Genomic DNA, 12,773 nt, shown 5'->3' on the forward strand with positions numbered 1-12,773 from the left:
TAGTATTTCTTAAACATGCACCAAGAGTGCTATTTTACAAATCATGAAGATTTTTGGCACTACAAGATAAAATGAGTATGCTTGAGTCATAACATAAATATATAAAATTAATAAGGGAAAATCCAAAGAAATACCTATTTTTTTCATTCTTCTTATTAGTCGTGAGCTAGAGTTTTGAGAAAGAGGTAAGTTTTGAGGGAGAGTTGTATCACATGTTGGGGAGTCTCAAACATGAAAAGAAAGTACTCTAATGTGTGAACCAAATCAATGTAAGAATTATTAGTATAATTGTCGAGTCTCAAACATATAATTCTTCCTCTTTTTAAATGTGTCGAGTCTAAAACATATAATTCTTCTTCTTCTTCTTCTTGGCCATATTTTGGATTTGGGATTTTTAGGTTTTTGGGAAAATTTAATATTTTTCTTATTCTTCTTCTTCTTGGTGGAGTAGTTGTATGTGCAGTAGGCATTAGGGAAATTTGGGTAGGCAGAGTGCTCTTGGCATCAAATGAAGAGGGAACAATATGCATAACCCTATTCCTATGAGTGCCAAGAATAGCTAGCTAGGTGTGGACCCGCATTTTTCATATGTGTCCCCACTCAATCGGCGAAACTTTTTTTTATTGGTGAAAATTTGGTTTTGGAAAAGTTGGAGTCATCACTTATTTTATTTTATTTTAAAAGGGAAAATAAAAGAAGAAAGAAAACCCTAAAGAAGTGACTCCATAGTTTTTGAAAAAACATGTCTTTAACCCGAGTCTAGGTCCGGGGATCAGGTTACCTATTGGGAAGATATCTTTAAAAGGTAGCACTCCTCTAAGCCCTATAAAGGCCTCTACTAACTAAGTTGAAGGAAATGGGGCAATTAATTGGTTGATTATAGATACCTAGGTAGGCTAGGTGATTTCAAACAATAGCTTGTCAAACAAGAAAAACCAATCATAATCACAAAGAAGATTTAGGGTGTGTACCTGAACTATAGCGCTATCATAAATATCAAAGTTAGTATAGAAATATAGCACACAACATGTGTTTTATCCAAGCAAATCAAGCATACATCTAAGCACCTAAGGATCACATCAAGCATAAATAAGACTCACAATAACATGCATGTTTAAAAAATTTCGAAAAGTAAGTGATAAAGAGCGTACCTAAATAACATGCATAATTTATAAGATTCCTCCAAAAATGCTAGAGTGGTTAGGACAAGTATAAACTATATAACATATTCATTATGTTTAATACACAATACCAAAGCCAAAATTGAGCCAAGGTAAGTCAAATGACTCTAAAAATAAATAACCAATTCAAACAATGCACAGGATCATCATCATGCAATTAGAAAAGGGAGCATCAAAAAAACAATTTCTAAAAAAATAGCGTAGAGTGGAATTTAATTACGAAAAATTTGAGAAAACAACTTCTACACGTCTAGATCAACATACCAAAATCCAAACACTCATTTAGAGGACAAATTGCAACAAAGACACCTAAAGGTTCTACAAAGTCCACATTAGATAAGAAAAAGAGACATGCATAAGAAATTTAAAAAAAATAATAATAAATGATCACATAAAATCATAAAAAAAAAAAAAATAATCATGCACATATTTAAAAGTGTATATATCAAATAAAAAATGAATCTAGGGTCGGATGGTACTCAAAAGTATTTTTAAAAATACTCAAGCTAGCTAGATGTCCAGAATCCAGCATGTGCAGTAGGTATGAATTTGAAAAATCATATCTCCCTCAAAAAGGCATATTTTTTAATATTTTATGTATCTAAAATTAATTTCAAGAAGCCTAGAATTAAGAAAAAATATCGAATTAAATTTAAAAATTCATATATTATTTTATTTTTGCAAAAAAATCTCGGGTGTCCAAAACTGGGTGAAAACAGAGCCCCTCTAAAGACTCATTTATATCTTCTATTCTCAAATTGTTTTCTAACTCAAACAAAACTTTAAATTCAATTTCAAGGAGTGAGGAAAGTTATACAAGTTTTTAAAATTTTTTAAAAATATTGTGAAGTTGCTGAAAAGAATTTTGAATCTAAAGGGTTAGTGGTTGAGTGAAAACTGGCAGCAAGGAAAAAAAATTTTGAATTTTTTTTTTTTTTTTTTTTTTTTTTTTTTTTTTTTTGTGGGGGTTCCATCAAGTTTTTGTTCATGCAGTGTAATCAAATTCCCCACTACTATACCCCTCGTATCTGAACCTGGAGAAGAGCAATGTCACTACAGATGGGACTGAATCATCTTCGGTTTTTAATCAGTATAAATTCCAATCGAAACCATGCGATCTACTCGTGTAGTGCTTTCAAAATCATTTTTCGGCTCTCCCCTGCAAAATGTTGTTTGACTATGGACTGCTGCCTGTGTCTTAGAACCATCTGCATAGGCAAAAATAAAGCCCGATGCAGTTCTAGTGTACAGGTGGCCGATTCGTCTCTAGTTTCTCAATATCGGTCACCAACTTTCAGACAATGAATGAATGACAACGAATGCATTTCATGATACTCTATACATCTAGACTATCAAAGGATGGCAAATCTGGGGATTTAGAATTGATAAAACTTGAAAGGAAGACCAATATGGACTGAGGAAACCAAACCTACAACCAAAGAAATAGGGGCAAACCAGATAGATAATGCATGGTCTCCAAGGTTACAAAGAAACTCAACAAAAATAGCAATCGCCCTAATTATCTTTTCAAATCGGTTAATTCAGTCCAATGCATGCATTGCTTAACCTTGAACTCAATAAGTGCTATTGGATCCAACTAGGAGGTCATGATTATCCACGTAATTAGAGTGTAGGGCGTGTACCATGTCAACAGATACAAGAAAACTCCTCTGGTAACCATTGATATTTTAAACTGGCCACTTGATGTATAATAGTGCAAGGTTTTGGATCAAGAGATTGTGTGAGAAAGGGGTGGTGTCTGTAACTTGACTATGAATCATGGAAAGCCATTTGGATTTTAAGTGGATAATTATTAAGATTTGAAGAGTTTCCAATCCTAAGATAATGGACCTAGGATGCTAAAAAGAATGAAATTGACGTGTTCCAAGACAGCCATGAATAGGTGGGGCCCAAGACAAGAAAATAAAAATAAAAAAAATAAAAAAGTCATCCATGAAAAAAGAAAACCTGTTGGTGTTAAAGAACTACAACAGCAAAATCTTGGCAAGCCTCAAGAGACCTCATCCATGAATATTAGCAGGTTCCCAAACCAAATTCTTTGGGACATGGTTGGTAAGGTCACGAGCCTACAGAGCAGTAGTTCTTAATGTCGTAATTGATGATACGTTGGCCTCCCGAAACGATAAACCCCAATAAGGCAAATTATGCTTCTTGCATAGGTCTTTCACCAAAGGAGAAATGTTCCTCAAATGACACCTTGGCAACCGAGGAAACAAATGGTGCTCAAGCTGAAACTGCAGACCACCATGAAACCAATCCATCCAAGTTGAGCATGAAATATCAATTGTCCCACTAATCTGCTTCTTCAACCAATCGTTCCCACTAGGCGGCCCAACATATAAATTAGCTAGAAAAAAGGTTCAAAGTGAATTGAATATGTTGAATTGAAGTCACAGCCATGCTCGCAAGCAGAAACATCACCCTATCACCCCAATTGGGCAAACATGAAACAAAAAGAGGGTACCATGCCTAAAACACACAAATCCCCATAATATTCAAAGCTCTGTCCGAAATATTCCTCCCAAAAAACAATAACAATAATGTTTACAGAAACAAATTAATCCTTGCCACACACATAACCGGATAATAGGTCCAATGCTGGTAACTCACAAAAAACCTAGCAATATAATCAAATTTCAATATTCTCCCATAAAAGATAGACTTTATGGAATCGAACAAGCTGGAAGAAACTGCAAACACTGGAATATGATGAAGATCAGGATCATAATCAAGACTATTACAAGTTATATCACTATAAGAAAATGTACTTTTCGTGACAAAAATTTAGGGGCGAATTCTAATTTTGTCGCTTAAAGTAACTTTTACCGATGAAATTTTAGATGTTGTCAATAATGCCAATTTTCTACAAACTTTTCCTAACGAATTTGAATTTTTTGTCGGTAAAAGATGTGGTGGGAAAATTTGGCGCTTTTTTTTTGGCGCAAATACTTTTGTGACAAAAATAAACTATTTCCCTACGAAAATATTTATCACTAATTATAATTTTTGGTGATGAAAATAATTTCCTCACTAAAAGTTACAACCTTTTATCTATTTTTGCTTACAAAATGGTTTCGTCGATAATTATATTATTTCCTAACAAATTGAGTAATTTTGTCACCAAATAATGTTATTAAATTGTGATATTAATAAAGAATATTAATAAATAAGTAGATTATTTATACTATGAAATAATACAATATATATTTGTTGACACTTAATATTTATACTATAATATTTTATTTATATAAATAATAATAAAAATTAAGGATCCACAAAATTAAATACTAGAATGTAGATTTATTTAAATTTAAATGTTCTATTATGTAATAATAGTATTGTTATGAAATAACAAAAATGTAAATTATTTAAGCAATTAATATTTATAGTGTAATATGTTATTTATATTTATATATATATAAATAATAACAATAGATAATCCAAGATATGTAAGATTACATCCTATGATATAAATTTATTTAAATTTCAATATTATTATATGGTGCTACACATACATAAATACTACTAAATGATTTTTATTATATTAGGTAAAAGTTATCCATACAAGTCCAATGTAGTATTAAATTTATGTTAGCTATGAATAAGTAAATTTATTCAAAATCATACCTTATCCACTCAAGAAGTAAATTTATACTAACATTTAGTTACATAGTTTAAATTAATAGATTTTTTTTTTTAATTATTACTTGGTTTTTAAATAATTGGTCAGAATTAACTTTCTCAAATAAATTGTCTAGTATCTATAAAAACATTCTACCTACATAAAATTCCAAATATTATTTATGTGTACGAAGATATCATATATTATTAATAAATAAATAAGTATAAGTTAAATATTATATGATATAATATATTGTAAGTACTATATGCCTAGCTCTATTTTCATATTTACAAAATAAAAAATGTCCGATATATATAACACATATGAAATTCTATATAAATATAAAGTTTTTTTAAAAGTTTTCAACCACATCTTTATTAATAATTGGTTATTTTATTTTTTATTGATCAAGTATATATTTATTATTTTTAATTATTAATTACTAATTTATCAAAATTGATTAGTTATTAAGAATAAAATCTTAAATTATACCGCAAAATAGTAACTTCTATGGCTACTAACTTGTAAAAGAGTTTTTATACTTGTATGCATTTTTAATCAAATATTTAAAACAAATGTAGTTATAAAAATAATTGAAATATATCATAAATTATTATATGATTTATATTTATAGTGTTTCATTATGTTTGATATTTTTGTTTGGAATAGATGAGAAAGGGAAAGAAAAAAAAAATGATGTAGAATCCTAATTTCATTTTGATCATTATTTTATTAATGTCAATATGAGTATTACACTTTGGCATTCTCCTAACATTGTCTTTCAATTATACTTTTATTTTATATTTCAAATTTATCACTTTAATCCATAAGTCTGGAATTGAATTTATTCTAGCTATTAATAAACTATAGTCCTCTAATTTGTTCTCATTCAACATTAGGTTTGTTTAGAGGTGACAAAATTTGATATGACTTGAATCTAACACCCTTTCATGATTTTGGGTTGAGTATAATTGAGTTCAAGTCAAATTCATGTCGACTATGGAGAGTGACGTTAAATAATATAAGGTCTCAATTCTAATCACTAATTGGTTTTCAGAACAAATGGGGGCCTTGTCATAAAATACTCTATGGTTAAGCGTGTTGCAGTTAAAGAAATCTTAGGATGAGTGACCCACTGGGAAGTACAAAGCACCTCGATCTACAAGTGGTATCAGAGCTTGGTCACATGTTTGACGGGTGAGCTAGCACTGTGGGTGAATGGCGAAGGCCTAGGGCGTGGCCAAGACAACTAACAAAGACGGTAGACTATCACTGACGAAATTAATTTGTTACCAAAAATATTTGGCAATAAAAATAAAATTCGTCGGCATTAAATATTGACGACTTTTAGGACAAATTTTATTTTTTTCGTGACAAAAATTCTTACTTTTGTCGATGAAATATTTCGTTGGAAAACACCTTCAGTGACAAAATTTTATTTCATCAAGGAAAACTTTGGGCGACGAAATAAGATTTTTGTCACTAAACTTTTAGTGACGGGTCTAGGGCGACGAACAAGGCACGAAAGAATTTTCGTTGGGGAATGTTTTTGTAGACGAAATTTAGACTTTCAGTGACAAAATATTTTGTCGCTAAAAGTCAATTTTCTTGTAGTGTATGATGGGCATTATGAGTCCATTTCCTATTGTAGAACATTTTTTAAAGATTACCAAATATTTTATCAACCCAAAACCTGAAATCTCATGTTAAATCATAAAGAAAACATGTCAATTAGATTAGATAATGTAGACAAACTTGAATCCATTGTCGATCTTGAAGAAATATGGTTCTTCTAAGGCAATAGAGGAAGTTGTTTTCTCTCTTGTGATGGGAGGCAGGAGAGGGAACGTTTTTTGTATTTTCAGAAAAGAAAACTAAAAGACACCAAACTTCAGTTTCCTTTTCCCTTTTATTAACTTCCTCTATGCCTTAAGGACCATACCCATTGGGTTATTGGCCACATGTGTCTTAGGCCCATCATGTAAGACGCATATGACTTGGGCTCTACACACAAGGTGACCCATACTTAATAAATATAAATCGAATATATATAGATAGCTTAATCATAAAAAATTATTAATATATGTGAGTCCATAATTATTTTAACAATCTCCCACTTGGACCACATATATTACAGAATAATGTTCATGATAATACTTTATTGAGCTCATCTTTGTTATCCTATCCAAATATATATCCTCAAACAATCCGGTCTACTAATTATGCTAACATAGGATCAAAGAAGCTTTCGTTAATCATAACTATAACTAGACCCATTAATGATCACAACATTAAAAAAATTAGCAACATAGATCAAGTATGGATGTGTACCATGGAAATTACATAAAATGTGGTCTTTAATATGTCTATTTCCAATTGGTCCTACTTTGTGACTAAAAATAGTCAAATTCCAATTTTAACACTTATTGCTAAACTAATTCTGAAAGTCATCATTTCAATTCAGAGTATTCAAACACAATAGTCTTTAAAACTAAAGTTTGTACAGATAACACAAACATAACAATACATCAAGAAAACAAACACAAAACCCAAATACAAACTCTCACTATACTGGCATATCATTAATATGTACAACACTCATATGTGTGACATGCTCATGAAATACTTTGGGTGGCAAACCCTTAGTGAGAGGATCCGCAATCATGGAGTTTGTGCTTATGTGTTCGATTGATACTTGAAGACTCCGAATTCTTTCTTTCACAACCAAGAACTTGATGTCAATGTGTTTGGACTTTGACGAACTTTGATTGTTCTTAGAATACAATTCTGCAGCCTTATTATCACAATTGATTCTCAATGGTTTCTCAATCCCATCAACAATGAACAACTTAGTGATAAAATTTCGTAGCCATATCCCATGGTTTGATGCTTCATAGCAGACTATGAATTCTACCTCCATAGTGGAAGAAGCAATAAGTGTTTGTTCAACACTTTTCCATGAAACTACTTCTCCAACTAACATGAAGATGTAGCCTGAAGTGGATCTCCTGTTGTCAAGACATCGCGCGAAATTGGAGTTCAAATATCTCATGATCTCTAAATGATTGGATCTTCGATATGTGAGCATATATCTTTAGTTCTCTGTAAATACCACATAACTCGTTTTGCCTTTTTCCAATGATCCATACCTGGGTTACTCAAATATCTACCCAACATTCCAACAATGTACGCAATATCCGGACGCATACAAACTTGTGCATACATGAGACTTCCTACTACCGAGACATAGGGAAACCTCTCCATATCCTTCATCTCAAGTTCATTTCTCGAACATTGGTGCAAACTAAATTTATCGCCTTTTGCCACAGGTGTGTTTCCTGCTGCACAATTGCTCATGTCAAACCTACTTAGCACCTTATTGATGTATGACTTTTGTAATAACCCAAGTATACCTCTTGAACGATCCCTATAGATATGTATACACATCACAAAATATTCATTACCAAAATCCTTCATGTCAAATTTATTGGATAGAAATCACTTGGTTTCATGCAAAAGTTCCACATCACTACTTGCAAGTAGAATATCATCTACATATAGCACCAAGATAATGAATTTGCTCCCACTGAACTTGAGATATATGCATTGGTCAACGGTGTTCTCCTTAAAACCAAATGAAGTAATCACCTTATCAAACTTTCGGTACCATTGTTGGGATGCCTATTTAAACCATATGTAGACCTTTTTAATTTTCATACAAGCTGCTTTGAATCATTAGACTCAAAGTTCTCTGGTTGCACCATATATATCATCTCATCAATGTTACCATTAAGAAATGCAGTTTTAACATCCATTTGATGCAGCTCTAAATCATAATGAGCCACAAGTGCCATGATGATTCTAAAGGAGTCCTTTGACGAAACCGGTGAAAAGGTCTTCTTATAATCAATGTCTTCTTTTTGAGTAAAACCTTTTGCGACTAGGCACCTTATACCTTACAATGTTGCCTTTTGAATCCCACTTGGTCTTAAAAATCTATTTGCAACCAATCAGTTTTACACCTTCAGACAACTCTTCTAAGTCTCAAACACCATTGTCTTTCATTGATTTCATCTCATCCTTCATGGCTTCTATCCACTTTTTAGAATTAGAACTTTTTTTGACTTGACTAATTGAAATTGGATCATCTTCCAGACCCATTTCAAACACATGTTCTTAGAGATATACAACATAATCATTTGAAATTGCACTTCTCATTTCTCTAGTGGATCTTCTCAGTGGCACTTGTACTTGAGGTTCTTGAGGTTGTTGAGTTACCTTTTCATGAAGTTGAACTAGTTCCACAACTTGAGTAGGAGGAATTTCAGGGGTGTCTACAATCTCTCTTAGTGCTTGTACATTTTGGATAGTGTCATCAAACATAATATGACCATGTCCAGTTGCAATAATAAGAATACTAAGAGACTCCTCTTCAAATACCACCTTTCTTAATGGCTCTCTCCCACTTAACTCAACATCCTCAATGAACTTAGCATTGCCCGTTTCAAAGAAAGACCTAGTTGAGGGATCATAAAACTTGAAACTTCTCGACCTTTCAGAATACCCTACAAAGTAGCAGCTCACAATTCTGGAGTCCAATTTTTTCTCATTTGGTTTGTAAGGCCTAGTCTCAGCTGGACAACCCCAAACATGCAAATGCCTAATACTAGGTTTCTTGCTAGTCTATAGCTCATATGGGGTTTTGGCTACTGCTTTGCTTGGGACTTTGTTCAAAACATAAACTCCAGTTTTGACAACTTCACCCCAAAGTGATTCTGGCAAGGTAGAATGACTGATCATACTCCTTACCATATCCTTAAAAGTACGGTTTCGCCTCTCTGCTACACCATTTTGGCTTGGAGCCCATGGCATGGTGTACTGAGGGACGATACCACACTCCATCAAATATTTGGCGAATGATCCTAGACATTGTTCACCAGATTCGTCATATCTACCATAATATTCACCCCCACGGTCTGTGAATATGAATTAAGTCTGTGAATTCCATCAATGCATGAACATAAGGTCTTGTAAGGACTAGCCAACTAATCCCTATTTTGTGTGAATTTGATTGTCATGGCTAAAGGTACGTTCTTGGATTTTCATTTTATTGCTTGTAACTTCAGAGATTTTTATCTAACACCAATATCAACAAGCATCAAAGGGAATGAATGAGGCTTTTTAGGTTTTTTTTTTTCATTATTATTATTATTGATAGGGAAATTTAAAATAATTTGATAATGATTTCTTGTCATTAGCGAATGGGAAATAAAGGGAATAAATGAGGTTTCTTAAGTTTTTATTTTTTGAATGAGAAATACAAAATAAATTAATAATTGGGTAAAGTGAAAAGGGAATTGAATGAAAAATGAATAGTATAAACTAAAATCTGGATTTGAAAAAACAAATTAATTCAAAACAATTTTTATGTATTTATTTGATTTTTATCTAAATTTATTTTTTATTGAATTAAAAACTTAAATTATGATAAGTTATAAGTTAGAATCTTCTTCTACAATTTATCTTTATTATAAAATTATCACGAAGGAAACCAAAAAGAAAAAGTGGGAATCTTTTTCTACAATTTAACATACTATTACCCTAATAAACTTTGAGTTGAAATCATTATTTGAATTTTGAGTTAAAAGAATTATTTGAAGTAATGATAGGTAGAAAATCATGGATGATTATAAATAAATTTCGACTTAAAAGAATTTACTTGAAGTTATAATAGGTAGAAAATGTTGAATGACTATAAATAAGATTTGACTTAAAACAATTTACTTGAAGCAATGATGGATAGAAAATTCTGGATAACTATAAATAAATTTTAAGCCGAAAGAATTTATTTAAAATACTGATAGATAGAAAATTTTGGATGACCATAAATAAATGTGAATTAAAAGAATTTATTTAAAATAATAATACGTAGAAATTTCTAGAAGATTATAAACAAATTTTGACTTAAAAAATTTATTTGAAGTAATGATAGATAGAAAATGTTAGATGATTATAAATAAATTTCGTGTTAAAAGTATTTATTTGAAATAATGATAGATAGAAAATTCTAGAAGATTAGAAACAAATTTTGATTTAAAAGAATTTATTTGAAGTAATGAGAGACAAAAAATGTTGGATGCTTGGCCATTCGGCAAGTCTTCATGTGGCTTGAAAAACTCAGTTTCAGAGGCAGCTGGATCCCAATCTAGCCCGTGCTCTTCAGCAATTTCCTTGAGCAGCTTCAGTTTCACATCAGGAGAAGGAGCATGGACAGAAAACAGTTCAATCATCTGGCGGCAAATTCCCCACTTGAGGTCATTCACAGCGGCGCTTTCCATGTTTAAAGCTGAATCTATTTCCAAGCGAAGCCTCTGGGGACGACTGGTGACTCGACTCATCGGACCTGACTTCAGCTATCAATCCAGAGTGACCAACAGTCCTCACCAGCAACCAATAGCGGTGCTCCAAAAGGCCTAGCACCACCAGATCGAGTGAACTCCTGCATAGCGGCTGCAGTGGCGTCCTTTGAGCTGTTGAAACCAAAGTCATTGCAGGGTGGAGAAAGGATTCCAAATGCCAATGTTTTACCAGACCAAATCTCAGGGAACTCGTGTACATGCCCTTCTTTCTTTTCACCGTCAACATTTCATCATCATCACACTCGATGTTCCTGCATACGTAACTTGAATAGCACCTTGGCTCCAGGCGTTTGTTTAACCCATTCAATTCTTTGTCCATGGTATTCCGTAGAAGTGCATGCTTCCACTTTTTGTTTGCTGTAACAATTTCACAAAATCGTTGGGTTCTTTAGTAAGGCGCATTCCACGTCCTCCATCACCAGCTGTTGCTTTGATCATCACAGGATAGCCAATCTCATTGGCAAGCTTGATACCTTTTTCCGTGCTTTTTAATGATCTATCACTTCCTGGTACAGTAGAAACCCCGGCATTCTTCATTGTGTCTCTAGCAGTTGATTTGTCATTACATGCCGAAGCTCCGCAGCAGAAATAAAACCATTTTGATCCTTATCGAAGACCTTGAAAGCTTCTTTGAGTTCTTCTTCAGAGTCAGTATCCTTTATTTTGCATGCCATCAAATTCAAGAGCTCAGGGAAATCAATGGTGCCATTTTGATCAGCATCAACTTCATTGATCATATCTTACAGTTCCGCTTCAGCTACCTGGTTGTGACCCTCTTCCAAAACCAGGCTATTGTCCGAACACAAAAGATCCACCAAATGATGATGACGAACTACCAAAAGCAAGAGTTGAAGTAGCTCCAAAGCAGGCACTGAACTTCCAAAAGCCGGTGGGAAGAAGCGCCAAATGTTGTTGTGGAAGGCGACGGGGAAGAAGATTGGGTTGCACCAAACACACCAGTCGCAGCGCCACCACTCATTTCTGTCCATGCTGGAAAATGTCATGCGTGCCATGCAGATGAAGGAATGGGAAAGGTGACAGGGAAATTAGGTAGAGGGTAGGGTATAAGTGGATGGTTGTGATGGGGAGATATGTACATAGGGGTTCATGCACGACGGGGATGATAGAAAATGAGTGAGTGGGAATGAATGGTGGAGGATGAAGATTTATAGGATGGTGAGAGGAATGGGTGAGTGGGCATTGAAAAATGGTGATATGGGCACGGTAATGAAACGAGCTGCTGCAGTGGGTGTGAAGGGTGTGGGTATTATTGGTGGAATGAGCTGTTGGCTTTTGTTTCTTTGACATTCTGTACCCACCAACATCACAAGCATGGTTCGCTCAAAGGGTTTAAGGGTGACCTGCTCAGAGGCTTTGAATATCTCCGCTTGCAGCTTCTTCAATACTCCAGGTGAGACATCTTGATCTCACACGGTCATATCTGGTCCTTCATAAGGGTGTATAGATGAGCATAATCCTGGTTGAGACTTGTCAGTCCCATAGTCAAGGAACCTGACTGCGAGATCCATG

The 12,773-nt window shown here is 33.4% G+C and overlaps 1 pseudogene; it reads right to left on the bottom strand.

Moving 5' to 3' along the window:
• Positions 1 to 3,202: 3,202 nt before the first annotated feature.
• LOC117905672 lies at positions 3,203 to 11,222 on the bottom strand (annotated as a pseudogene).
• Positions 11,223 to 12,773: the final 1,551 nt, after the last annotated feature.

The sequence above is a fragment of the Vitis riparia genome, chromosome 18 (assembly GCF_004353265.1).
Source record: "Vitis riparia cultivar Riparia Gloire de Montpellier isolate 1030 chromosome 18, EGFV_Vit.rip_1.0, whole genome shotgun sequence".
NCBI classification, from domain to species: domain Eukaryota; kingdom Viridiplantae; phylum Streptophyta; class Magnoliopsida; order Vitales; family Vitaceae; genus Vitis; species Vitis riparia.